The sequence below is a fragment of the Diceros bicornis genome, chromosome 28 (assembly GCF_020826845.1).
Source record: "Diceros bicornis minor isolate mBicDic1 chromosome 28, mDicBic1.mat.cur, whole genome shotgun sequence".
Lineage (NCBI taxonomy): Eukaryota > Metazoa > Chordata > Mammalia > Perissodactyla > Rhinocerotidae > Diceros > Diceros bicornis.
In genome coordinates, this window is record NC_080767.1 from 31,989,488 (window position 1) to 32,016,807 (window position 27,320).

Below are 27,320 nucleotides of genomic sequence, written 5' to 3' on the forward strand. Positions count from 1 at the left end.
TATATATATTTCTTGATGAAACCATTTCATTTTTACATATAAAAAATTCTAAATATTGTCTGCCCACCACACTCAAATCTAGGGATACTGCATTTTTTTAATGTTATCAAGTCTATGAATTCAAGGGGGCAAACTAAAAAGAGCCAGGCACCAATGGCTAAACCTTTTTACTTCTTCCAGATGTCATAATGTTCTAGTGCTCCAAGGCTCTGTCCTAGGCCTCCTTATCTTTCACATTTTCTTCTAAGTGGCCTATTCCAGTTTCGTGACTCTAAATAATGTCTATATACAGATCACCATACTATACATTTAATACTTGCCTCTACCTGGACTCGAGACTTCATTTATCCAATTGATGACTGACATCACTGAAAACAAACTAGCTAAAACAAGCCTACGAATTTTTTCCCCCAAAACCTTCTCCTCTCCCAAGTCTTACCCATCTCACCAAGATGGATGGTTAAACACCAATAACCATCCGCCAAGCTCTGAAAGGAAAAAATTCAGCCCTGACATACAGACTGGCAACATATTCTAGCAACTCTACCTCTAAAATATATCCTGAATCCTTTCCTAGCATCATCTTTCACCTGAACTGCAATAGCTTCTTTATTCATCTTCCTGCCTTTATTCTGGCCCTTAGGTACAATCTTTTCCCCATACAACAACTGAGTCATCGTTTGAAACGTCAAACCTCTTCACTCCCCTATTCATAATCTTGCAATGGCTTTTCATCAACCTCAGAATAAAAACCATTCTCCTCACCCTGGCTTACAAAGTCCCAGCTGATCTGGCCCCTGCCTCCCTCACAGAACTCATCTGTATCTACCTATATCTACATCCTCTTCCTCTCTCTCCCTCTTGCTTATTACACTCCAATCACTCTCTCCTCCTTTATAGTCCCTCCCACATACCAATTGTGTCCCTGCACTGCACTAGCTGTTCCCTCTGACTGTAACAGTCTTCTCCCTTTCTTCCTAAGGCTGACTCTTTCTTAACATTCAGATCTAACCATAAATGAGTTCTCTGATCATAAATGAGGCCTTCCCTGATCATCCAATCAAGTAGCCACCCCATCACTCTCCTATTTTAATATCAACCTATTTTAATTCTCTGCATAGCACTTAACTGGTATATTTCTTGATTATTTGTTTACCATTTCCCCACAGGAACCTAAGGTCAATGAGAGTAGGGACCTTGCCTGTCTTATCTACCACTGTGTTCTAGTGCCTAGAACAGTGCCTGGCCCACAACAGACACTTATAAGGCTGTTGAGTGAATTCATTTATGATTTCCATTTCAAAAATTGCTCTATTAATGGTGTTTTTTTAAGCATCAAAAGGTGGGGGGAGGGGACTTAAAAAGTTAACATTTTGCTAGTCATAAATAAATCCCTCTGTCCAATTTAAGTAGTTTGAATACTTTCTCTACAGAACTATGTCTCTCTAATCTCATTCCAATGTATTAAAATCCAACGGTAGAGGTGCACCATAGTAAAGCTGTCAATTCTCCCCAAATTTATTTACAGACTTAACAAAATTCCTATGAAGGTTTTTTTCTAGACACAAACTTATTCTAAAATTTATATGGAAAGGTACAAGACCTAGAATTGCTAAAAAAATTTTGAAAAAGAAGAATAAAAGGGGAGGAGTCACTCCACCCAATTCAAAGACTTATCATATATCTACAGTAATCAAGACTGCATGGTATTGGTAGAAGAATAGACACATAGATCAGTGGAACAGAATAGAGAACCTAGAAAGAGATCCATACAAACATGCCCAACTGAGTTTTGACAAATGTGCAAAAGCAATTCAATGGAGGAAGGACAGCCTTTTCAATAAATGATGCAGGAGGAATTAGACATCCATAGGCCAAAAAAAAGCAAAAGGAAGAACTTTGATCACACCATATACAAAAAACTAATTCAAAATGGATCACAAACTTAAATGTAAAACTATAAAAACTTTTAGGAAAAAGTCATATGCGAAAATCTTCAGGATACAGAGCTAGGTAGAGTTCTTAGACTTGACACCACAGCAAGATCCATAAAAGGAAAACCTGATAAATTTTTTTCCCCCCAAAGCCCCAGTAGGTAGTTACATGTCACAGCTGCACATCCTTCCAGCTGCTGTATGTGGGACGCGGCCTCAAAATGGCTGGAGAAGTGGTGCATTGGTGAGCGCCCAGGTTCCGAACCCGGGCCGCCAGCAGCAGAGTGCGCACACTTAACCGCTAAGCCACGGGGCCGGCCCAAACCTGATAAATTGAACCTCTTCAAAATTAAAAACTTTTGTTCTATGAAAGACCCAGTTAAGAAGATAAAAAAACAAGCTAAAGACTGGAATATGTGCAAACTACATATCCACTAAGAGACTTCTATCTAGAATATATAAAGAACTCTCAAAACTCAACAGTAAAAAAATAAGCAATCCAATTAGAAAATGGGCAAAAGACACGAACAAACATTTCATTGAAAAGGACACAGAGATGGCAAGCACAGGAAAAGATGTTCAATATCACTAGCCATCAGAGAAATACAAATTAAAACCACAGTGAGATATCACTACACATTGATCTGAATGGCTAAAATAAAAAATAAGTCATTACTGGTGGGAATGCAAAATAGTACAGCCACTTTGGAAAACCATTTGACAGTTTCTTACGAAGTTAAGCATAGTCTTAACCATACAACCCAGGAATCACGCTCCTAGGTATTTACCCAAATGAACTAAAAACCTATGTCCCCACAAATACCTGTACACAAATGTTTACAGCAGTTTTATTCATAATTTCCAAAAACTGGTAACTAACATGTCTTTCAACAGGTGCATAAATAAACAAACTGTGATACAGCCATACAGTGGAATATTATTCAGCAATTTAAAAAATGAGCTATCAAACCACCAAAAGACATGGAGGAACCTTAAACACATATTGCTAAGTGAAAGAAGATAATCTGAGAAGGCTACATATGTATGACTCCAATTATATGACATTCTGGAAAAGGCAAAACTATAGGGACAGGAAAAAGATTAGTGTTTGTCAGGGGTTGGGGGTAGGGGAGGGATGAATAGGTAAAGACAAAAAATTTTTTAGGGCAGTGAAACTATTATGTATGATACCATAATGGTGGATACATACACACTTGTCAAAACCCACAGAATGTACAATACAAAGAGTGAACCCTAATGTAAACTACGGACTTTAGTTAATAATAATGTAGCAATACCGGTCCATCAAGTTTTTTTTTTGGACTTGAGTAGTAATATTAGCACTATCATTTTTTTTTAATTGATGTCATAATAGTTTATAACATTGTGAGATTCCAGTTGTACATTATTATTTATCAGTCACCATATAAATGTGCCCCTTCACCCCTTCAGCCCATCAACTTTAACAAATTTACTGTACTAATACAAGATGTCAACAAAAGGGGAAAGCAATGAAGGAGGAGGGTATATATGGGAAATGTCTCTATTGTCTGCTCAATTTTCTTTCTTTCTTTCTTTATTTTTTTGGGAGGAGGACTAGCCCTGAGCTAACATCTGATGCCAATCCTCCCCTTTTTTCTTGAGGAAGATTGGCCCTGAGCTAACATCCGTGCCCATCTTCCTCTACTTTATATGGGACGCCGCCACAGCATAGCTTAACAAGCAGTGCATCAGTGCGTGCCTGGGATCCGAACCTGTGAGGCCCAGGCTGCCGAAGCGGAGCACATGCACTTAACCCCTGCGCCACCAGGCCGGCCCCTGATCAATTTTCTGTAAACCTATAACTGCTCTAAATAATAAAGTCTATTAATTTTTCTTAAAAAATAGTAATAACATCAAATGCTGGTGAAGATGTGGAGAAATTGAACCACTTGTACATTGCTGGTGGGGAATGTAAAATGCTACAGCCTCTCTGAAAAAGTATGGCAGTGTCTTACAAAACTAAAACTACATTTACCATACAACCCAACAATTGCACTCTTGGGCATTAATCCCAGAGAAATGAAAATTTATGACCACACAAAAAAGTCTGTATACAAATGTTCACATCAGCTTTGTTGGTAATAGCCAAAAATTGGAAACAATCCAAATGTCCTTCAACAGGTGATGATTAAACAAACTGTGACATACCTATCTACCATGGACTACTACTCAGCTATAAAAGGAACAAACTATTGATACATACAACAACTTGGATCAATCTCAATGAAATACGCTAAGTGGAAAAAGCCAATCTTAAAAGTTTATATACTGTATGATTCCATTTATATAACATTCTTGAAATGACAAAATTACACAGATGGATTATTGCTGAATATATCATTTCTTACAACAGCAAATGAACCTACAATATTTCAAAATAAGAACTTTTTTTAAGCTCTAAAGGTAAAGATATGTTTTCCAAAATCAAATATTTCCCCTTGGATGGGCTGACAAATGTCCCAGAGCAGTGGGTCTCGGCCTCAGATGCACATTAAGAATCACCTCTAAAAATCCTGATGCTTAGGCAGCATCCTAGACCAATTCAATGAGAATCCCTCAAGGCGAAACCCAGCCATCTGTATTTTTTACGGTCTCAGGTAATTCTAATGTGTAATCAAGATTGAGAAATGAGTATCCTCCAGAAATGAGTATCCTCCACAGCAAAAGAATCTTTTTAAAAGCAATCCGTATTAGCATGCCAAGATTATTAAGAGGTGTTAAGGATCTGACCATTAACAATTTGCTAAAATCTTAGCTACAAAAATCATTCCAGTGATAAATGGAAACTTCAACCCAAATCTCACCCACCTTCCAGAAACAAAAGACTCAAAGAATTAGCCCAAGAAAGACAACAGTTCATTATGGTATATTTTTAAATAACATCCCTACTTGGCAATGGAGTTAAAGTCAAAAGTTGAAGGCTAGGTTCATTTTTATCTGTGAAACTTCTATAAATATAAAAATGGAATTATTAATCTGGCTTTCCAAAATCTTTCTTTCTTTTTCTTTTTTTTTTTTTGTGAGGAGGACTAGCCCTGAGCTAACATCCGATGCCAATCCTCTCCCTTTTTTTTTTTTTTTTTACCTTGAAGGAGATTGGCTCTGAGCTAACATCCGTGCCCATCTTCCTCTACTTTACATGGGACGCTGCCACAGCATGGCTTACCAAACGGGTGCATCAGTGCACACCCGGGATCCGAACCTGAGAACCCCAGGCTGCCGAAGTGCAGCGCACGCACTTAACCACTTGCGCCATCGGCAGGCCCCCAAAAATCTTTCAACAAAAATGTTACCATATTCCATTTAGGATTTAACCTAAAATCAAAACGAAGGACTTAATCTCATGAGTTTCACAAATTTAGCTACCTACACGCAAACCATGAGAACAAGATACAGAACACGAAACATTTCAAATGAAGTGCTCTTTTCCACCTGCATGTGAAAAAGCTGCAGTGGCAGCATCACAAGAAACTGATTTAAAGCTAAATGTCACGCAGGAACACTAAACACACCCAAACAAACCCACATACCACATAATTCAACACATCCAGGCAACAGTGGCTAAGGAATGGAATAGTGTGGATACTGCAAGGATTTGGCAGACTGATGTAGAGAGATTCACATTTCCTTTGCCTTTAAGTGTGCCTGTTACATTACCAAAGTAGTTTTTGGTTTTAGGTTTGTTTGGAGGTTTACTAGGGGGGCCAAGGAGGGATTACAGTGCATAAATTATTAATTTAAAACAGATTCTCTGCTCAGGAAAATTAGGTAAAAAAATAAGAACAGTATAACATAACAGAATCCAACAGTTGTATATTGCTTAAAACAGTAAAGTGATCAGGTCATTTTTAAATATGTGTAATCTTTTTACAAGTTCAGAAGAACCACAAATTATGGAGCTACAAACCAAGAGCTATTCAAAGAAAATTGTAGCTTATAAAATATTGGCAGACTGCCAGCACAAATGAATTTTTTTTCCTCAAGCAAGCTTTCTAAGCCATGATACTCTTTCAAAAGTGACTATAACCATATTATTCAATCAAAGAGTAATGTATTGGACATTAAAAGTAAGTCAATTCTTGACCTAAAACAAGCTGTAAAAGCCCACAAACAAACTGTTCCTCATCGATATAGTAAAATGTCACCTTGGAAAAAGAGATCTGGAAAATTTTAATTCATTACTATTTTATCCTAACCTCATCAAGCAATTAAGTAATTAAATGCCTCAATAATAGTAATAAAAAAAAATAAGCTTTAGAATCCAAACACCAATTAACACATTTAAAGAGGGAGATAACCAACTCCTCTACCCCCAAAAAGCTGTCCTTTGAAAAACAGCAAAATCCCCACTACAATCCAAAAATATTTCCTTCGACTTCCTGCCCCTATAGAAAGGTAAAAAGACAACACTCTGGAGACAGACAAGGGTTCAAACTCCAGCTATACAATTTCTTAGCCACTAAGTACCTTGAGCAACTAATCATTCCACTTTTCTCACTTTCAAAATGAAAACATCATCACTCACCTCACAGTGAAACTGCTGTAAAGAGCTAAAGAGGCAATGCATATAAAGTACTTAGCACAGTGCCTGAAAGACAGTAATAAGCACTCCATAAATGGAGACCAAAATAGTTGAATTACTACATTCAACAAATGGAAAAGTCAGAATATTCAAGATATTGGGAAGTTGGATGTCTTACCTAACTGGTACATTAGAGATACCTCTGAGTTGAAAAACCTATAACAACAACAACAATAATAATATCTGCCGTGAGTGCCTTGTAGTGCCAGGCACTTTATAAATTTTTTTAAAATCTTTATAACAATCCAACCAGTGAAAAGCCAAGCATAAGGTGTACACAAGGTACTTCAGGAAGCATTAAAATATTTCTATGAAGTCTTGAGTGGAGATGTTTACTCTGTATATGCATATGTATATATTTTTCCCCAAAGAAAGGGATCTGAATATTATTCTATTTTGAGAGAATATATATATTCTAATATGAGCAAGTAACATATTACTCACATCTATGTGCTCTTGGCAGATTTTCTTAATCTTGTTTTCTCATGTATCAAAGAGTGATAACATTTTGATAGATGTTTGATAGATAACTAGCCCTACACACATCACGGTGAATTAGTTTTAAAAAGCCAAGTAAGAACCTGTATAAATACTGGAAACTGTATAATCCCACAAAAATAGGGTAATAATGTGAGAATAAAAATGTAAACTGCAACTTAATTTCACAAGCCTAGCTTAATTATTCTATATGAATTCTCCAGTCTAGCCTAATTGACGTAAGGACTATCTGAACAAGCACTACACTTTTCCCCGTAAGGACAATGGCCTCCTCTCTCCTTCACCTATTTAAAACTCATTCTACCCAGCACTATATGTCACAGTTGTTACAGGGAACACTGCATTAGCTATCTTCCCGCAAAATTATATTTCTTACCTCTCCAGCTAGAATATAAACCACTGAAGAGAAGGAATGCTTTTTCATAATGCATATCTTTAGTAGTACCTTAATACAATGTCTTGCCTATAAAAAGCACTCAAGTATTCAATGACCAATTTCGCTGCATTTCAAAATTAAGCCACTTTTTATTTTAAGGAAGACTAAGGCTTATACTACAATCCATTCCATTATAATTTCTAGATTATCCATTATTAAAGCTGCAGTCTGCAAACCTGGTCACTACCTTCGGTTTACCAATTTGTCTAACTCCACGGTTCTCTAACTGTGGTCCAGGGACCCCTGGAGGTCTTCAAGACCCTTTCAGGGGTCTACAAGGCCAAAAGTATTTTCACAGTAGTACTAACACATTGTGTGCTTTTTTAACTCTCATTCTCTTACCAGTGTAGTTTTCCAGAGGGTACATAATGTATGGAGACATTATATAATGAAATGTGTCACATGTGGAAGCTCAACATAATTCAGTGAACCAACATTTTCCAAACGACCAATGCATGATGTTATAAAATCATGTATGGATAAAACACCCACTCAAAATACAACAGACCAATGAATTTTAATGTAACAATATGAAAAGTTCACTGATCTGGTTTCAGATTCCATTAAGAAACTACCATTAGTCAAGTTTTGGTATAGTATCAAAGAAGAATATCCACAATTATCTGAAAAGGCTATTAAAACACTCCTCCCCTTTTCCAACTTCAAATCTGTGCGACGCCAAATCATCTTCTTTATACACTTCAACCAGAACAACACACAACAGACTAAATGCAGAAGCAGCTATCAGCACCCAGCTGTCTTCTATTAAGCTACACATAAATGAGATTGCAAAAATGTAGAGCAATGCCACTCTTCTCACTAAATTTTTTTGTTTGGAAAATAGTTATTTTTTCATTAAAAATATATCATTTGTGGGAAGTGGGGGAAATGGGTAGATGTTGTGTCAAAGGGTACAAAGTTGTAGTTATGTAGAATGAATAAGTCCAGAAATCTAATCTAAAGCATAATGACTATAGTTAATAATATTGTATTGCATATTGGAAATTTGCTGGGAGTAGATTTCAGGTGCTCTAACCCCCCCTCCAAAAAAAGTAACTATATGAAAGATGAATATGTTAATTAGCTTGACTGTAGTAATCATTTCACTAGGTACATGTATATATTTAAGGTGCACATCATGTTGTGCACCTTAAATATATCAATTTTTACTTAGAAAAAAGACACCAAACACTTTTAGAGTGAGTGAAAGAGAAAGAGAGAGAAAGCGTGTATTTAGAATTGCACAGAAATAGTTCTAGAAGGATATACTAAACTCTTGACCACAGGGGTTAGAGTGTTTATACGACAGGAATGAAATAATTTCATTTTTTACTTTGATTCTATATTATTTTAATTTGCATGTATTACTTTTGTAATGTGAAACAAAAATTTTAAGACGTAAAGTCTTAAAATATATGTTTATGCATATATATGTATATAATTTGTGTTAAAATACAATGGTTATTTTTTAATGAATTAATAAATATATAAATTTTTATCAGATATAATTTCTAATAATATAAATATCAACAGATATAACTCACATAAGCAAGAGATCTTTGGGGTCCTCAATAATTTTTAAGAGTGTAAAGGAGCCCTGAGTTTAAAAGTTTGAGAACTGCTGGCCTATCTAAATGTAGGTTGATTTTGGTGTTCCCCATACTAGGCCCATTTCACTTGGGAAATGCAGAAATTTCCCAGGAAGACACCAAGTCAACACTGTACAACTTGGAACAGTATTCACTAAGCTCTTGACGAACATCTTGCACTCATTTGCAGTAAGCAGTCCTCCTACAGTGAACAACTACTTAGATTTTCAGTGGAAGGATCTGGCAAAAACATCAACCATTCTCATTGATTCCCATTTCATAAAGAATAATCATTTAGCCATATGACCTGTTTTAAGTAATCAAGAAAAACTATACAACATGACAGACAGCACTTATTGAGCCTACAGCATATGCCAGGCTCTGTGCTTTACTTACATTACATCATAATCCTCACAACCCTGCAAACAAAGTATAACAGAGCTGGAAAGAGATTCGGATACAGCTGCTAAAGGTCACAGTTAATAAATGGTGGAATCAGGACTGTGTGACTCCAAAGTCCAGTGTTCTCTCCACTCTACAGGTTTACCTTCATGACACCAGACTAGAAATCAGACCTGTTGCTTACTCTGTGTCCTTGAGCAAGTCATAACTTCCCTCGGACAGTTTTCTCATCTACAAGATAAGAGGGTTAGTCTAGCTGATCTCCAAAGTCCCCTCTGGAGCTAATATTCTTGGATTATGATTCATCACAACTTCAACCCTACAGTTTTAGAGTAAAAGGCCTTGTGAACGCTTTTCTGAACAGAACAAGAGAAACGATCAAGTCATGGGGAAGTAATGAGTAAAATTAGTAGACTAGGATATAGCTTTTCATGCTTCAATAGCAACAATCATCATAAAATATACTATAAACACTAAGCAGGCATTGTGTACTTCTTGCATTCCAGGCAACCAGAGCTTCCTTCTTTGACATAAGCTTGGGCATTCGGCCAGCAGACATCTCTGAAGGTGGTAAGAACCTGTTAGCATGCAACACAGGAACACCTAACTGAAGGACTGCCATGGGGAGCAAATGCCTCATCATTAGCTTGTATAGGAAGCGCCATCTATTCTTTGAGGTAAATTATACAATAATCAATGGAGATATCTGCCAAGCATTTCTGAGAAAAGGAGGGCAAGCTGCAGGAAACAGTCAAAACTGACACATGACACTTCCACACAAAAAAAACCCACAAAAAATCCACGAAGAAATGTGTCGACTGCAGGACAGTATACACTGTTATAAGATGAGGTTTCACTGTATTTGCATTACGTTGATATTTGTCTAGGCTAACAAAATTTAGACTTCTTCCTACAATAGCTACAATCTGAACACAATTTAGTATGTGCCAGACACTGTGCTGAGCCCTTTAGAGACATCACCCTCTAATCCTACTCTGCAGAGATGTAAGGTATTATATTCATTTTAAATGGTGAAAGGTCTTACAGCTCATACGAGGCAGAGAAAGGATTTGAAAACCAATCTGACCAACTCCAAAGCCTGTACTCTTTACGACACATTTTTGCTGGTTCCAGAGAGAATGAAACCTCATCCCTAGGTCAAAACAGAAAAATAATGTGTCATACTTATGCCAAGTTACAAAGGTATTTTAAAAATTTTAAATAAAAGTTTTTAAAAGCTTTTTAAAATCCATTTATGGAAATACCTGTTTAGATATTAGCAAAAATCACTGTCAAAAATCTATACTTCTTTGGATAACTATCAATACACTTAAACTCAGGACATTTGAGATGGCTGCTGTTGCTATAGCTTATATTCTTTTTGTTTTTTTAAACATTCCCTTTATTATTTCTTTTTTTCGAGGAAGACTGGCCCTGCGCTAACATCTGTTGCCAATCTTCCTCTTTTTATTTTTTCTCCCCAAAGCCTCAGACATAGTTGTATATCACAGCTGTAGAGTTGTAGCTCTTCTATGTGGGACACTTGATGAGCAATGAGTAGGTCTGCATCCAGGATGCAAACTGGCAAACCCCAGGCCACCGAAGAGGAATGTGGGAACTCAACTGCTATGCCACTGGGCCAGCCCCCTAGCTTATATTCTTGTTATGCTCACAAAACCTAAAAAAATCTCTTTTGTCCAAAGTAGCCAGGAAGCTATCTTTTACACGATACCATCCTTTTTACCCAAAACCCACTATATTGATGCAAATTATTCCAGTGCCTATTACTCAGGAGAAGTCATGTCATTCAAAAGAGTAGAAAAGTGACAGCTTTACAAGGTGACTTACTAGCCACTTTCAGTGAAACAGCTGAAAATTGGCCTGCTAAAAGTTCTTTCAAACTTTAAAAAAGCTAAAATGAGTTTTTTTAAATAGAGGCAAAAGTGTAATTACAAAATCCTTCAACACACAATTTGAGTTACTCTTCATTGGAAGTGAACCACTACTTTTTAAAAATATCTTAAAATGGGGACTCAATCAAGTTCCAATACTATTAACACTAATCATTAACTACTCAAGCAAATCAACGTGTGATTTTAAAATCAAATCAAACAATGATTTCCTACAAGTAAATGGGAAGAAAATTTCTAAAAACAAATCTCAGAAGCTACAGTGCAATTTCTTCTAATTGTTTATAATAATGTCCATTAAAGAGTTCTAAAGATTCCAAAGGTTACTTCCTATTTTGCTTTTCCCCTACGGAATATGGATCACAACTGGTCAGGAGAAAAGTGCCTACTATTGCAGATACTACCAGGACCAGCAACCTCAAGTCCCTGTCCCTTACACACTGTCCTGCTAAAACAGTACTGAGTCTTCCATACAAGATGATCCCTTCCATTTGTTGCTTTTTGCCTGTCTATTCCCAGATTTAGTGAAGAGAATACCCAACTTTTGGAACCAAATAGACCAAGATTTGAATCCCAGGTCTACAACTTACCAGTTAAGTGATTCTGGACTTACTGAACAAGCCTTAGTTTTCTTATCTGACATATATAACAACCATTCTGAAAGGCTAGTGTGAAGATTAGAGATAATATGCATAATGCATGTCTGCTGTTAGTATTGCTAATCATTATGTGCCTGATACTTTCTTTTTTAATGTTGCCATTGTTTCTAAGTGTAATAGAGGCACTATTAAATAACATAAAGAGGATTCTCTTTATTTCTCACTGGCAAATCAGAAATGAGCGGCAAAGCACTAGGAGTGACCTCTAATACAAACCTGCTATTGTTGACCTTGTCATAGTAAAGATTTCTATTTTAATTGTTTAAAGATTTTTATTTTAATTGCTTAAGAAATATTCAAACTGCTTAATGGGTCAGGGGTTTTACTTTGGAGTGATGGAAATGTTTTGGAACTAAGTAGGATGGTGGTTGCTCAACATCGGGAACGTACTAAATGCCACGGAATTGTTTAGTTTAAAATAGTTAATCTAAAAAAAATAATTTTCAGAGGGAACATGGGAAAAAATACCCTAATTGTTCCTATAGAACATCATTGTGTGCCAGGAATGTGACCAGTTAAATTAAGTTTATTCAAGGTTTTCTGGTCCACGTTTCTAAAGAAACAGCTTGACTTGGCGGAAGGAGCCCAAGGCTGGAGGTCAAGAAATCCACCTCTCGCCCCAACTCCACCACTAGTTAGGTGTGTGACTTTGGACAAGTCCCTTAACCACTCTGGATATATCTTGAGTTCTACATCTGTCAAAGAACAAAGCAGGGCTAAAAGAATCTCACAGGTTGCTCACAAGATTAAGACATACTTTATGTTCCTGGCAAACCAATTACGTGAAATAAAATTACCTGGATAAAGAAATTTTTTCTAACTACTACATATGCTAAATCTGACCAACTAAAAGCCACCATACCTCCAGCGAGCTGAAAAATATAAGTTATCCTAAACAGGAAAATTTTCTCATTTCAGGGTAATTGGGTCCTATTGACTCCTATTTACTGGAAAACAAAAACAGACCCTATAATGACAGTGCCAAAATCATATTCACTGACATTATGATCCAATCACAAAGGAAAGGACTTAAATCAGAGATGACTAATGTGATAAGCTCAAAGTCACCATTCTAAACCAAGCTGGTGAACTGCAAGTTTTTTAACTAATAAAGCCAATAATGTCTTTTTATTCAACCATTAAAAAAATGCATTAAGTATAAAAATATAAATATCATGCATCATTGGATAGCCTATAAATAAAAATTATATACATTAACCAACAGTATTTTGCAAATAATTCTATTTCCCTATAAATAACCTTTGGGATAAAAACTGCTACAAGGCTCTGAAAAGGATATAAATCTAAAAGAACCTTATTCTGTTCTTGAATTTGCCTGGGATAGAAGCTAAATCCTCTGATAGCTTCTGGTATTTTGTTAAGTGTAGGTTGTTAAAGAAATGTTTTGGCAACTAACACCTTAACTACCATTAATTAGGGTAGAAGGCTTGTCTTCCTCCAATGTGCCTCTAAGTCCTAAGGGGAAAAAGAGGCATATGGCATGATCATGCAAAACCCTTTAACTCAAAATGATCTCAACAAAGTGATCAAGGTGACCGGTTGGGAACTCGCATCTGTTGTTTTCAAAGGAGTAAGACAGATACTGCTTAGACATCCAGAGCCAATGAAGCAGCAGTAAAGGAAAGCTCCAAGGATAACATTTAAGTTGTATCAAGCTGCTGAGAATACATGAAGTGCTTCACAACTTAGAACAACTTACCTAACAAACTTAGTGAAACAAATGGAGCCACTTACAAACCAAAAGAAAAGTTTGGATGCCTTATCAGAAGTTTCCCAAATCAACTATCCAGATTCAGACCTCAGTAATAGACACAGCAATTACTTACTGAATTACTTACTTCTCTTTCTGGCAGTTAGTCGTACCAAAACGAAGACATAAAGCCACAGATGCACATCCTTTCTAAAGAGATTCCTGATTTTCTTTTTCATCACCTGGATGTCACCACTACACTTGCAAACTCAACGTCAAAACTGAACTTGCCTCCTGATCCCACTTCTCCTGGGTTCTCCATTTCTCTTCGGGACACCCCAGCCTGCCATACACCAGGCTTGAGACCTTGTAGACTTGTCATTCAGCTCTCACATCCAGTTTCCAAGTTTCATTCATTCCAAGGCATCCTTTCTATACCTATTTCTATGACCTGAATCACTTTTTTCCTCAAACTATTACAACAGCATCTTAATCCGTGTATGCGTTTCAGCTTCTCTTTTCACATAAAGTTGTCAAATTCATAAAGATAGCCCTAATAATGTCATCCCTCCACTCCTGCTCAAAAACTTTTCACTGAAGTCTCACTGTCGACAGAATAAAGTTTGAATTCCTCATTCTTGCATTCAAGGCCTTCTATCAGTGGCTCCAACATTCCCCTCCAAACTCACACTTTACCAATTCCTTTCATATTCCCTTATCTTTTTAAGTGAACCACTTGTTCTTTCCCATAGAAATCTTGAGCATTCTTATTATGCTAATGCAATTCCTTCCATATAGAATTCTCTTCTCCATTTTCTCATAATCTAATCCTACTTGTTTTCTGTGGCTCATCACAGATATCACATACCACATGCTCTCTGAAGTCTCTGCCTTATTCTCCTTAGCTAGAAATAATTTCTTGCTCTTCTGAATTCCCAGGCCATTTTACCTCTTAAGTACTTACCTTTTTTAAAAATATATGTATATCATACCATCACCTCCCCTAACAGACTGTAAGCTCTTAAACGTCAAGGTCTATGTATACTTTATCTTTGTATCCCCCAATGCAACTAGCACAGTGTATAATAAGGACTCAAAATTATGATGAATAAACTAATAATAAAACCTATTAGCAGTCTTAAGAAAGGATACTCATTTAAAAAAAACACACAAATACATCATAAAGACCTCAAAGATGCATAGTATTCCACAGGTAAAACCAAAATTCCAACTAAAACACTACAACTATAGCATCCTTTACCAAGTAACACACTACAACTAATATAAGAATAATTCATTCAATAAATACTCAAGTGCCTGCTTAGTGCCAGGCAGTCTTCTAGGTGCTTAGAATCTACAGAATACAAAACCAACATTAATCCTTGCCTTCAAGGAGCTTACACCCTAGTGAAGGGAAAAAGGCAATAAGCAAAATATATTATGTTAAATGTTTAAGTGGTATGGAGAAAAAGAGGGTGGGAAACAGAGGCTAGGGAGGGTCAGATACAGAGAAGCTGCCATTTTAATAGGGTGGTAAGGGAACTGCCCGCTGGAAAAGGGAGATGTGCACAAAGACCTCAAGAAGATGGAGCATATATCTCCGACCACACATCTGAGAAACAGCATTCTAGGCAGAGCAAACAGGACCTGAGACAGAAATATGCCTGGTATGTTAAAGGAACAGCAAGAAAGCCTTTGTGGCCAGAATGGAGTAAGCAAAAAGAAAAGTAGGAGGAGAGACAGCCCCAGTGGCCTAGCAGTTAAAGTCCGGCATGCTCTGCCTCAGTGGCCCAGGTTTGGTTCCCAGGCACAGAACCACACCACTCATCTGTCAGGAGCCATGCTGTGACGACAGCTCACATAAAAGAACTAGAAGGACCTACAACTAGAATACACAACTATGTACTGGGGCTTTGGGGAGGGGAAAAAAAAAAGTAAGAGGAGATGAGGTCAGAGAAGGAAGAAGAACGGCTCCGAGCAAATAAGGCCTTGACAGGACTTGGCCTTTTACTCTGAGCAAGATGGGGAATCACCAGAGGGTTCTGACCAGAAGGAGACAAAATCTGACTTACCTTTTTAAAAGGATCATTCTTGCTACAGTATTGAGAACAGACTATAAGGGAGCAAGAACAAAAAAGGGCTACTGCAATAATTCAGAAGAGCTGATGTACATTTAAACCAGTAGAGGTGATGAAAAGTCATCAGAGTCTGGATACATTCTGAAGACAGAACTGGCAAGACTTCCTGATGGGTCAGATGTGGTATGTGAGAGAGACAGAGTCAAGGATGACTCCAAGTTTTGGCCTGAGCAACTGGAAAGATGGAAGAAGTTGCTATTTACTATAAGATGTGGAAGACTAAACAGGGGCAGAAGGAAGAGGAGGCAGGGTAAACATCAGGAATTTGGTTTGAGACAAGTTCAGCTTGAGATGCCGATAAATTATGTAAGGGGAGGCGTCAAAGTAGGCAGTAGGATATACAAGCCTGGAGTTTCAGAGAGAAAAATTTGGGAGTCATAGCACATACGTGGTATTTAAAGCCATGAGACTGGATGAAATCACCAAGGGAATGAATAAAGACCAGAGACCCCATGAGGCGGTCCAATATTAAGAAGTAGGAGTAATGAGGAATAACCAACAAAGGAGACTGAAAAGAAGCCAAGGAGATAGGAGGAAAATCAGCAGAGTGTGGTATCCTAGAAACCAGAGGAGAAAGTATTTCAAGGAAGAAGGCATCCACTGTACCAAATGCTGCTAGAAGATCAAGTAAGAATTAAACTTGATGGTTTCGACAAGAGCAGTTTCAGTAGAGTAATAGAGTTGAAAGTCTCATTAGAGTAGGTTCAGGAGAACTGAAGAAACAACGTTTTCAAGAAGTTGAGAAATTGGGTTGTAGCTAGAAAAGACAGTGTGGTCAAGAAAGGGTTGTTTAAAAAAAACAGATGAAATAACAGCATGTGTATGCTGACTGGAATGAGCCAGTAGACAGGAGAATAATAATGCTGCAGAAGAGGGGCATATGATTTCAACTGTAATAGAATTTCACTAGAAGAGTTAAATAGCCCAATAAAGAGAAATTCCACTAAGTTAGTGGGTAATAATTCCAAAGTACTATTACCCTTTGTGATACTCAACAAAGGAGAAGGGCAACCCATAATTCTAATTCACATGCCATAGGAGGCTCAGAAGAGCGGCTGCACCATTTACTGAGAACCTTCATGTTAGGCATTTTATATACTTCATTTAAGCTCAAAATAACTTCATGAGTATTATCTTCATGTTACAGATAAGGAACCAGAAGCTCAGAGAGAGCTAGTAATTTGATTAACGCACAAAGCTGGTGAGTGGTAGAGCTATGTTTCAAATCCAGCTCCTTCTGAGTAATAGATAAGGAATTATTGTTTAATTAGGGGGTTAAAATAGTTTTGTGGTTATGTTTTTTTTACATTATTATCTGTTAGTAATACATACTGAAGTATTTATGGATGAAAGTATATGATGTCTAAGATTTGCTGTAAATACTCCAGCAAAAACAACAACAAAAAGTAATAGTGAGTGAGGGATAGATGAAACAAGAGCACCAAAATGCTGGTAACTGTTGAAGCTACTTGATGGGTTCATGAAAGTTCACTGCACTGTTCTCTTTTATGTACATCTGAAAGTGCCATGATAAAAAATAAAAATCCAGGTCCTTCTGAGTCAAATTTTCTCATTACTTCAAAGCCTGCCCTTAATTTCTGCTCAGTCTTCCCTTCAAAAGAATGTTATGTGCTTCACAGCTTACAATTTTCTTATCTTCTTTAATCCTCACTATAACTCTGTAAATTAAGGGTTTTATTCCAATTTTATACATGAAGAGAGAGATCTACAACTATCAAATAGCAAGATCAGCCCTCCAAGCCAAGTCTCCTAGTGTCAAAAACATTCTTCTACTACCCAATAAAGCAATCAAGGCTGCACACGGGATCATCTCTGGGCATACCTATAAGGAGAGTCCACCCAAGTGCTAGCCCTTTTACTCAGAATCATAACTATTGCATAATCCTAGGACCCCGAGTTTCCGAGGAAGGACAAGCATTATTCCAGGCAGTCCTTGAAAAGACTTGTACTCAAGGGCTTAACTAAAAGAGGTAGGTTTCAAATTTGCCCAGCCATCAACCTTCCTTGCCAAATTCAGGAACTAACAGGAATTTGATATACAGCTTCTGAAAGGGTATTCTGAAAGCCTGCCAATCTCTGCTCTAGAGGCAACTCTTTGTGCCTCCATTTCTCCAAATGTAATACTCTGCTGTTCACCTACATTACGTAGCTATCATAGGGACTGAAGTCCAGCTATGTGAACCCTGAGCTCTAGAAATAAAGGACACTACTGAACAATAATACTGACCAATTTCAAAAGCCAATTTTGTATAATTCCACAACATTTACCATAAAGCTGGCAAATGAGAAAGCATCACAGTTAATACTTATTTTTAAGATATCATCTTTTTAAAAGCCTCATCAATAATATGGTTCATATCTGTTCTTCCATGCTAAACCTTGACATTATAAGCTTATGTACAGCTTGAAAAACAACTGAAAATATGCATACCAAGGGCTCCAGATGTTTATTCTCTCCAGCTGCTAACCTACATTATCAAAACTGCAACACCTTTCCTCTCTAGTTCACTAGCTTTGCTGACTAAAACTGAGTTGTCCAGAGTTACTTAAGTCAAGAACTACTCAGTATCCAACACTTCATTGGGTTAAAATGTTGGTTGCCCAAGCTGTACAAAAGCCTAATCACTGCATGATTAGATGCAATGTTTGAGGAGTTTCAGATTTACTTGCAATTATAAACATCATAAGAATGAACTTCCATCTTAACTTCTAGAAACAAACCACTTCTTTATCAGGTCACTACCTAGCTGTCTTAAAATGTACTGATTTTCAGTTAGGCTGACTGAACATAGGTAACCAAAGCTATAGACTCCATTTTCACATTAAGGGCCAATCTATCTAGGGAAGGATCTATTCTTTACTGAAAACAATATTATTGAGCCCTATTAAGAAATCTTAGGACTGGCACAAAACACCCCTTTGAGCCTAAAGTCAATGCATGTTTGCTGAATTAAATTGGCAAAACAGCTGAGCATATTAAAATAAATAAATAAATCTAGATTAGAGTCTTTCAGGACAATTACTATTTGCTTTATGTCAACAGTATTAATATGGTTAAATTCAAGTCATAAACAAAATGCTGATCTGCCCAATAGGATGTTGTGAAAAGCCCTGGCACCTGGAAAACTGCAAAGAACAGGAAATTCTGCAGGTGCAATGAAAAACTACATCTTATCCATGACCCAGAAACACCTCAGAATTTATTACACAACCTGCTGCAGAATTCTCACTTTTCAAATGGAAATGAACCAGGAAGTCACCCAATGCAAGGCTGTGATTTTATTATTGATATAATCAACTGTACCCTTTCGAGTTGTACTAAAGTTAAAAAGCAGATGTTCTACGCAGTGTTAGTTATATGAGAAGTTAAGAGAATTTGAATACCAAATACTAAAACTCAGCACTGCTTCATTCACTCAGCAACACACATATACGGACTGTCTTTTGTGAGACAGACACCATACTTCTCAAAAATGATGCACTTAAAGAACCCTTAGGACAAGAAATAACTCAAGTTGGGCATGAAAGTGACAAATCAGGCCATTTGGTCACCTCACTAATCAAAGCAATGCCTAAAAGTTAAAGCTCTGCATATCTTTCAAGGCTCAAACCATTTAAATATTTATATCACCATTAATCTGGCGTCATTACTTTATTCCTTTCTGTTTTAATTGACATATAAATTTAACTTACATCTCTCAATAAACACTTTTCTAAAATTAGACTGGATTATGAAGCCTCTCATAATTACCTGTCAGAAACAGTTTTTCTACAGCTGAACAAATTTTTTAAAAACAACCAATTTTCCAATAAAAGGATCTATGCAAAACAAACGAAAACAGAAGACGAGTAAGATGGGTAATAGTGTCCAAACACATTATATAAGCGAGTAAACTATTAAGGGTAGATCAGCTAGCACAGAAAGACTACTATCTGGGCTCAGTATTACCAAGATCAAGCAAATTAATGTCTAATAACGCAACACACTATTTACATTTTTGCAATGTCAATCATGACCAGCATCTAGAGGCTTTTTACAACCAAGAAACCAAACACAACATTAAAAAAGCATTTAAAAACCATTCCCCTCAAATAGAGTAAAACCTGTCAATGGGCTTGGAAATGTCAAATGGATGGCTAATTATTTGATAACTAAAACTTAAAAAACAAAAAAGTACTCAATAAATCTGAAAAAAAGAGGCTTAATGCCACAAGAAAGGACAGTTCTATTTTTCTGTTGAAGTCACTCAATCAATTTTCTACAAATACATAGGAAAATGTATTATATTTATTATTCCTGAGTTAAGAATTGAATTCACTGAGTGAGAGAAGTACCGTGTCTCTGGAAATGGATGCTTAGAAACAATCTTGGGCTATAGCTAGAACTCACAATGTTTCACACAAGCTTCTGCTCAGACTCAAGAATTCAAATCAGCACCAACACAGCTGCAGAAATGAGCTAGGAAAGATAAGTAGACAGTAGGGCAAAGAATGAACAAACTTCAATTTGAAAATATCTCTGATATTCACAGAAGTTTCATCTCTATCCAAGTTTCTCACTACAAATTAACCCAACTAATGTCAAATTCTTAAGTATTAATTATTATTTGACCAGGCTAAAAGGAAAAAAAAGAACTAAAGAAGTAACACCTATTCCCCATATTTACATAGTTCTAATCTTTCTGAAAGACTTAAACTTGTTTTATATAAACTATCTCAATTCTCATGGGAGGTAGATAAAGAGTCAGGTTTCTGGAGGAGAAACAAGCACAAAGGGATTAAGTATCTTGTCCAGCAAGTCACCAGTGAAAATAAAACCAGACCTAATTATTTAGCCTACAAAGTCTAAATAACCTGCTTTCCTTGGTTCATAAACTTAGGATAATATTTTCAAGTGCCTACAAATTATCCCAAACCATAGAACTTCATGGAACAATACATATAATCAGAACACTATGCCAGAATTGAGTATTCTGAACAAGAAAGTACTGCTTGCCCCAAATCAATAAAATGAACTAACACAACAGACTTAAAAAATACAAGCAGGGAACAATAGCCATATTGGAGAGAATTTTCAAAGGTCACTCTATTCATCTTATATCCTACTGCTCAAATTCTCTGCCAGGAGCCAAAGGGGTCACACACGCTCCCTATAATTATATTTGATACACATATCAAATCTCAAAATACTGCTAAGAGTTTCAATCAAAGGTAAATTATACTTCAAAAACCTTTCCCTCCAAAAAATAAAATGTTATAGCAATAACTTCAGAGCATTATTTTGCTGCCTTCATGATACACTTCAAATTTGGATTTTAAAAATGATTAGCTTCCAGTTTATTTTTTAAATATTTATATTTACAGATTCCGATTACTTAAAACGTAGTGTCCTGCTCAGTCCTCATTACGTTTAGGCAAGATTCCCACTTTCACTCAAACTTATTATTTGAACTTACAATGGCTGCATTAAGATACTTCCTAAATTGACAAAAGAAGAAAACTTTTCAGTGTAATCAACCCAGAAAGCTTCTCAATGTACCAAAGAGGACCTTTTATTTGAAATCATACTAGGTACCACATTACACACTACATGAAGCCCACAAAGTGATAACTGAAGTTATTTCTGCAACATGATGAAATAATTTATTTTTTTGCAAAATCTGACAAGACTGAATTTTCAACTGTCAAAAGGGAAATCGTTTTCCAAGATTCTAGAAAACCGTGCTTACTGAGGCAGTCTCAAAGCAGTTTCCTTAATCCTTCCAAATTCCAAAGAATCTAATGCAAGCCACAGAACACTGAATGAGACCTGCACTGAAATGTCTGTGCTCAAACCCCTAAAGGTTATTTCCTATGTGTTTGGCAAGCTGATGGCCATACGTCCACAGAACCCCAGAAGTCTTTCCTCAATAAAGCTAACACTACACTCCCCAACTCAAATCAAAATACCAGAAAATCCAAAAGCCTCCAACTAAATTTTATTTGAACTATTTGGGAGAAAAAGCCAATAACCCCGGATCAGTTATTTGCACCTTGAAAGAGAGTCAAAGAGCTCCATTCCTGCCACTTTTAGAAGCTGCATGTACATTACCTCTCTCTGCCTCCAGCATGGGCCTCAGATATTACATCACTCGATGCCTGAAAACTTCCCCATTACCCAGAAAGCACCAGGGTATCTGAGACACTGCACCAAGGTATCCCTTCCTCCCTCTCCGATACACAGCCCTCGAATGCTGCTGACGCTGGGCCCTGCTCTCTTGCAATATCTTCACAAAGACATCTGCCCTGCACCAGCTGCAATCCTATTTCGATTCACTCTTGGTGCACTCCTTATAACCCTGTGTGGTTCTCCTACCTCTCTGCCTGTCAGGCTAATGTGCCAGGACGATACCCCCACCACACACCTCCTCCAAACTTGGGAGTGTGTACTTAGCTCTCCCTAATCCCGTCCTCATTCCCTGGGTTCTGGACTAAAATCAGGCCTCATGATCTCTCTGATCCTAGAAGTATGAATTTTCAGATACGGTACAGGGCTTAATGTCCTCCATTTTCCACTAACATCATTCCAAGATCCACACATACCCCCACACACTCTCTCGTTCCTCTAAATCCCGAATTTAATCCCCTCCTTTAGCTTTTTTCCCAACTTCTGCACTCTGCCTTTTCTTATACCTTCAGTGACCTAAAAATTCTGGCCCCTTTAATCCCTCACGACTCAAAGTTTTCCAATCTCTCCCCACACTTCAGCACCCTGCTCCTTCCATACTCTTTTAAGCAACCTGTTTTCCTAACTCTCTCCAACCTGGATAGCCATTTCCTGCCCTAAATCTGGGCATCTTACTTCCCCCACCACCACCACCCCAATCCAGTATACAACCTATCCCTTTCTAGACAAAGATATGCCCACACACATCCCTACCTTGCCCTTCTCTTACCCCATTATAGGTACTATGCATTCTTCTATATCCTCTACCCAAAAAATATCCTGTTTTCCCTCCTTCCTTCCCTCTGTTCCCTGTCAACCCCATTCTCTCTACCAAACAAAATCTAGCGCCCCCAACCCATGCTTTCCTCCCTTCACATATTGTACTCCAGGCCTGGATACCTTCCCTTCCAACCTATCCTCTACTGCCTCCCTCTACTGATTTCCCTTCACTCAAGCATCACCCCCCTCTCTACTTCTCCCCAACTTTCCTCCACACTTCCTGTCCCAGAAACATTTCCTTCTGTCTGTCCCCACACCTCACCTGCCACTCCAAGAGCATTTCCTTCACCCCCTACGTTTGGCCCTCCACCTCACGCACACCACTCCACTTGTCCCCTCCAATGTCCCCCCAACCCCAAAGTTCCCTCTCTTGCTGCTCCCTCACTTTCCTATATACTTCCCCCAAGCACACCCTCCACTTCACTCACTTTTCTTGCTATCAGCTAAATGTCCTGCACACCTCCTGCCCAGACATTTTCTCCAACATCCTACCCCACTGTCCCCACTTCTCTCTCAAACCCCTCCTCAAACTCAAGCCCTGCTCCAGTCACCTTCCCCCTTCCGCCCTGTACTCATCTCCCCTGAGCACCAGAGACACCTGCCTCCTCCCCTCACATGCCCCGTCCCCTACGCTCCTGCTGGCCAGACACTGTCCTCACACTCCTCACAGGTCTCCTGAAGCCTCTGGGCCTACCCTCACACACACCTCCTGCCTGAGCACCCTCCATTTCCTTCTCCATCACTCGACAGACCCCTAGACACCCTCCTTCTCTCTCTCCATTTTCACGCTCACCCTGCCACGTTTCCCTCTACGCGGACACCTTCGTCCCCATTTCCCTTCACACTGGGCCGGTGGCCTTCCTCATATCTTCCCCTACTCCCTGCCCCTCTCACGCAGCCCCGACCGGGACATCCGCTTCTTCCATTTCTCCCTCGAGTCCCCAATCTTCTCCTTCCATTCCCATCACACTCGCCCCTGCCCTCCCCAAAGCCTCCCTCCCCCCCACAGACTGCCCCTCCCACATGCCTGAATGTCCTCCATCCCTCTCGCACTCGCCCTGGCCCTCGTGGGCCCCCCGAACCTGCCTGAAGGCCCTCACCCTCCATTGGGTCGGATCCCTCCACCCTTCATTCTCCCTCAAATCTGCCCATCTCCTCTGCCTGACCCCCCCGCCCCTGCCCCCACTGTCCTCCAACACCTGCCCCGAGCCCCGAGCCCTCCATGCTACCAGACCCCGGGCGCCCGGTCCCCCCACACTGCCCACGACCTCCCCTCGCCTGGGGCCGCGATCCGTCCCCCACGAAGGTGAGGAAGGCTGCCCGCTGCCCTTGCCCGAAGCGGCCGGGGCACCGCAGCGGCGGCGGCGGCCACGATGCCGGAGCCACGGGGGCCGGGATGGCTCCTGCTCTCCGCCCCGGCCCCCGCGGCCGCCGCCGCCGCCGCTGCTAAGGACGCACAACAAACAATGCGGGGCCCGGGCCGGCTCCGCCAACCGCCTCAACCGCCGCCCGCCCGGGACGGCCCGCCGCGCAGGCGCCTGCCCCGCCGCCGCAGCCTACCCGCGCCGCCGCGCTCTCCCCGCGCCCGGGCCCCGCTCCCGCTCCGCCGCCGCCGCCACCTCGTCCACCCGCGTCTCCGGCTCCTCAGCCCAGCGGCGGCGGCTGCGGCGGCTGCTGCCCTGGTGGCGCTCGCGGCTCCGATCTCCGCTTCGGCGGCGGCGGCGGCGGGCACGTGACGCCGCCGAGGGCGCCCATTGGCCGGGCCGGGGGGCGGGGCCCGCGGCTGCTGGGGAACGGAAAGCCCGCCCCCTCGCTCGCCGCGCGCCCCCTCCACGCGCGCTCTGCCGCACCTGAGAGCGCCGGCCAGCGCCCGCCGCCGCCGTGCCGCGGCGCCGCCTGCGCCAACTGCGCACCTGGGGGCGCGCAGGGAGCACACGCCGGCGGCGGCCGCATGCACCTGCGAGCGGACGCTTACGTAAACTGCGTCCCCGCCCTCCTCCCTGCGCCAGGCCCCCGCCCGCTGCAGCACCTGAGCCCCGCTGCGCTAGCGGCGTAACTGCTGCAGAAAGGGGACGAGCTGCGCAGGGAAGTGAGCGAAATGCACGGAAACTTCGTAGTTTACGAATCTGGGAGCGGCTCCGGGCCGCCGCGACGAGTTGACCTCCCCGGCCCCACGTGTGCGGGGTGCCCCGTAACCCCAGCGGCTACGCAAACGGAGTAGGCGCCGCAATGCCTCCCCAGGTGGCACTTGTTAAAAGGTTCGATCCCAGCCTTCGCCCCGCCTACATTTACCAGCTGTGTGACCTTGACCAAATTACAGAACCACTCTGATCCTCAGTTTCCTGATAGGGGAAACTGGGACAATAATTCCGATTTAGGAGCTGTTGGAGAGGTGGAAAAAGACAATAGGTGGTGAATTCTCCTAGCATATAGCAGGCACTGAACAAAAGTTGCGGTTTATTCAGCAACCACCTCTTCTTCTTCCACCCTAATGGACTTCCCTGCGGTTGAGTTGGGGCAAGGACCTCTCTGACCTCCTTACAGTTAGGTCAGACTTTGGCTAAACACCTACTCACCCAGCCGGTGCATGGGGAGGAAATGAAGGTTTGGTTTTTATTTTAGAGTCACTAGCCAGTACCTTCTTGGTACCCAGCATTCTGCCAGCCAGTTTGGCCCCTACTTAGTACCTACTGCATGCCAGGTGCTGTGCTGGGTGCTAGGATGCACAGGTGAATGAGACAGGTCCTTGCCCTAAAGCAATTCCCAGCCTTGGGCGGGAATGACCTGACCACCCAGTGCCAGGGCCTGGAGAGCTGGGAGTCCAGGAGGGATGTCTCACAACAGCCCCTTCTGGGCCCCTTCCCATCTTTCTAACATACCAGGCTCAAATATTTCAACAGCTCTGCTCCATTCACGGGATAAAGTGTAAACACTCTAACTCAATTTAAAAAGCTTTGGTGATCTGGTCTTAAGTTTCAAGACACACGCCTTTCCCTTTGTCCCTCCTTCAGGCCAACGTGACCCTCCAACCACGCTGAACTTCAGTGCTACTTATGAGCCTCCTGAGCCAGGGTGCTAGGCCCCAAATCCTTTTCTACACACCGTCCCCACCTCCGATCACCCACACATTTCTTTATCCTCACGAAAAACTCCCTGGTGTTCTTATCAGTCAGCTCAGAACATGTTCTCTCTGGAACTCCTTGGCTGCCTCAGACACATTGTCTAAACCATCTGCTTTGCACATAGACCGTTAAACCATGTATTCTTATGACACTAGATTGTAATTGTTTAGCTGTCTGCCACCTCCCTGGACTGTAAGCACCTTGAGGACAGGATCATGTCTCTACCTGAGTGGGTTGGGGAGGACCACACATGGATATGAGATGAAATCACTCAAGTTGGGTTTTGCAGGAAGAACATGAGTCTGCCAGGGGGAGAAGAGATGCTGCAGTGTGAAGGTCTGGGTTCAGCACACACTAGCTGTGTGACCTCGGAAAATCAGTCTCCCAAGTCTTAGTTTACTCAACTGTCAAGTGAGACTATAATATTGCACGCCTCCTAGGGTTGTTATAAGGATTCAATGAGCTCAGGTGCTCAGTATGGTGCCTGGCACTTGGTAAAATTTTTAATTTTTTTTTAAATAGAAGGACTGCATGGCATTAAACATTCAATAGTATCTCTTATTCCAATATCTTTATTGTGTTTATAACTCCAATCCTTCCTGACAAAAGCATGCAGATGATACAAAAGTAAAGAAAATAAAAATTTCAAGTGTGCCTCTCCCTTCCTGCCTCCCATTCCACTTCCTCTATCCCTAATCCCACCTCCCAAGGCAGATACTAAGTTTTTCATGACCTACAATGTATGTCCAGAGAAAGAAGAAAGTTGCAGAAAATTATATATCTATAATGCATATGTAATACTTGGATTCTGCACAGGAAAAGGTCAGAAAGGATTAAACACCAGTTACTACTGTTACGCCTGGAAAGTAGAATTGAATGTGGGGATGGGGGACTTTAAATACTTCCGCATCGTTTTAATTTTTTTAAGAATACATATACATATATGTAATACATTTTTTAAAATTTTATTGAGATATATTTACATATCATAAAATTCATGTATTTCAAGTGTACAAGTCAAGGATTTTTATTAACTTTACTGAGTTAATAAAGTGCAACATCAATATAAATCAGTTTTAGAACATTTTACATATTCCACATAAAATTCCTCGTACCCATTTACTGTTAATCCCTGTTTCCACCCCCAGCCACAGGCAGCCACTAATCTACTCTCTGTCTCTATATTTTTGCTTTTTCTGGGTATATTAGATATATTTTTTAAAAAAATCAAATAGATGTTTTAGGAAAAAAAATTAAAATATCACTCCTAATCCCACACAGTGATAGTAAT

General features: G+C 40.0%; 1 protein-coding gene across 6 annotated transcripts in view; it reads right to left on the minus strand.

The window, feature by feature from the left end:
• STRBP (spermatid perinuclear RNA binding protein) overlaps nucleotides 1–24,575 on the minus strand; it is a 133,937-nt gene extending 109,362 nt beyond the window's left edge. For 4 of the 6 annotated variants that reach the window (XR_009215919.1, XR_009215920.1, XM_058523998.1 and 1 more), the window contains exon 1: nucleotides 24,468–24,564. The gene's annotated coding sequence lies outside the window, so the exon portion shown is untranslated. Of the gene's footprint in view, nucleotides 1–24,467 lie in introns of all 6 variants that reach the window. The other 2 variants (XM_058523995.1, XM_058523994.1) reach the window with 2 other exon arrangements.
• Between the last annotated feature and the right edge of the window lie 2,745 nt (nucleotides 24,576–27,320).